Source organism: Mytilus edulis, chromosome 14, assembly GCF_963676685.1.
Source record: "Mytilus edulis chromosome 14, xbMytEdul2.2, whole genome shotgun sequence".
NCBI lineage: Eukaryota > Metazoa > Mollusca > Bivalvia > Mytilida > Mytilidae > Mytilus > Mytilus edulis.
The window spans coordinates 43,730,676-43,733,414 of NC_092357.1; the positions used below are offsets into that span (position 1 = coordinate 43,730,676).

The window sequence follows — 2,739 nt, forward strand, 5'->3', positions numbered from 1 at the left end:
AGTGTAACAATACAACATAAGAATGAACTATACAAATCAGTAGAAAAAAGCTTAGCTCATCAGATGGATACAAATAGAAATACATCCAACAAAAACACAGAGAGGATGTTGGAGTTTAATTGTACATCCCAACAACTAAAAAGACACTAAATACTGATCCGAAAGTACAAGCAGTTACTGACAGCTAGTTACAAGCCACTGACAATGAATAAAACAAAATCGTGCATCTAAGACGCAATTATCAATCAATACACATCATAAACAGTCACACAGTCAGAGAAACACATGACCTTTATAGTTTGTTAAAAAAAAAAGAAAAAAGGTACCTTCAATTTTTGTGGGCACAGAATAAATCGTAGTAAAAAATTTAGCTGACAAAGACATATGTTTCATTCTTTTCATTATGATGTTGACATAAAGACTTGATTATACTTGGTTATTGTGTATAAAGATACCCAAAGCAAGCACCATATGTTGAAGAGGTGATCTTGTAGCTCACTTAAACAGATCAGAAATATATCTTCTGTTGAAGTTAGCTCTCAATTTCTTTTTTGTATTGCATTTTTGGAGTTGGTAATGTCTTGATTCCTTCACCCATATCTGTTTTATATATATAATGTATAAAAAAAGCAACAATCAACATTCAATCAATTTAGGTGTGGATCAGATTGTGCAAATAAACTGATACAGTTACTGAATTAAAATTATATAAATGTCTAAGAATATAACTTAAACGCGCTAATTAATTATATACATGTATGTATTAAAACTTTTTTGTTTCTTAATCTGAATAGTCTTTGAAACTTTCAGGAAGCTGGAATTCTCAGATGAAAAGAAATTCTTTTTTGGTAGCACTTGTTGGAGGCAATACGTCACTTATAGATACTCTGCCCAGAACTAGGTAAATATACAATCTATAAAAAAGAACACCAACCTGGGAAATATATATCTTTAGCCATTTGAAACTTTTTTTTTTGTGATTTAAGCTTTAAATATCAGGTACAAAACCTTGAAGCAAATAAAAGAAGGTCATACAAAACAATATACTCTAGAATATATGCTGAATTATTTCTTCAATCTGACTTTAAATGTTGGAATACATGAAGGGACCAAGGGTGGACATAGTGTAGTACTGATGAGGAAAATAGCAAAATACCTATCTTTCCTAAAATTTATGAAGCTGTAATTAATTTAATGTGCCCATGGTAACAAAGTAATGTTTTTATTCTGTGTAGATGAGGTTCTTATATATATATGTAACATAACTCCCCCCTTTTTTTCAAAAACCTGGTTTAAAATTTTAAAAGCACTGAAGTCTTTGAAACATGTAATTTTGAAAAAAACATCTTCCTATTTCTATTTACATCAATGTTTGTATAGTGTGTAAATTTTATTTCTAAAACATTTATATTAATATATACTAGTTTTCACAATATTGCCCTCCATACTTTTCACAAAAAAGTAGTTCCTTATCAAATATGGCCGACTATTTTATTTTATGAAAGAAAAGTTTTAATGGCCAAACATGCTTTTATGGTTGCATTTTATTCAAAATAAATAATAGCTTGTACTAGAAATTCCTATTCTCTATAGTTTTATTCATATTTTTCAGAATTTTGTGTACATGGAAATGCTGTGGATTTATTCAAAGTGTGCCTCTATTCTGAATGACTTATTAGACTTATATACATGCTGAAGTGTTTAATTTTGTTATATATGTATTCTACACACCACAACGAAGATTTTGATATATGATATGGTAATCTTTGTTCCTCAAATAATTAATAAATTGACAATAAAGTTTTACTGAAATTTGACTTTAGCGGAACCTTAATAGCAATTCGATAATGTGTATCAATGCTTTTTTCACCAAAATCTATATATGATAAATACTTGTACAAGTTATAAGTGAATTTTTGTCCATTTTTGTACAAATTGTAATTTGTACAAGCACTTTTTGTACAAATTACAATTTGTATAAAGTCAAAATACAAATTATAATTTGTACAATATTTTTGTACAAATTATAATTTGTACAATATTTTTGTACAAATTATAATTTGTACAAAATGATAACTTGTACACAACATATATATACATTTTTTTGTATTTTAGGCAGGTATTTTTTTTTTAATGTAAACGATTAATAATAACTATAATTATTACTTTTAGTTTTGTTAGTGCTGTATCACTCATATTTTCAATTCGAGTACACACAACTATTTTAAGATTTACGATTTATCGAGTGCAACTTTATTTAATAATAACTGAGACCCCCCCCCCCCCAAAAAAAAACAAAAACAAATAAATATATATAGCGGTGTTAAAACCTTTTTCATCTATTCCTGCATACACTGTAATGGACATTTCTAGCGCTGGAGAGTACATCTACAGTGGTAGACGTCAGATCTACAGAGATTGACCTTAGATCTACTGCGCGAGACTTTTAAATTACATATACATCACTTGTCGTTAGATCTGTAACACTGAACATCAACTCTGCATCTGCATGTGACCAACAGGGCTCATTACGTTTACAATAAAAGTATATGGTTGGCACATTGGTCAAATTGTCAGCCGCGAGCCATAAAAACAAGAAACTATAATAAAATGTCACGAATAAAATTGAAAATGAAGATGGAGACAACAACCCTATCAAAGAGCAGAAAACAGCCGATGGGTCTTAAACACAGCGAGAAAATCTCGCACCCGAATGTGTGCTTCATTTAAACCAAAAAG

General features: G+C 29.5%; 1 long non-coding RNA gene across 1 annotated transcript; it reads left to right on the forward strand.

Annotated features, from left to right (window-relative positions):
- Nucleotides 1-369: 369 nt before the first annotated feature.
- LOC139502650 (uncharacterized) lies at nucleotides 370-1,812 on the forward strand. The gene is made up of 2 exons (XR_011658904.1): nucleotides 370-901; nucleotides 1,613-1,812. It is a non-coding gene; the product is annotated as an uncharacterized lncRNA (long non-coding RNA).
- Nucleotides 1,813-2,739: the final 927 nt, after the last annotated feature.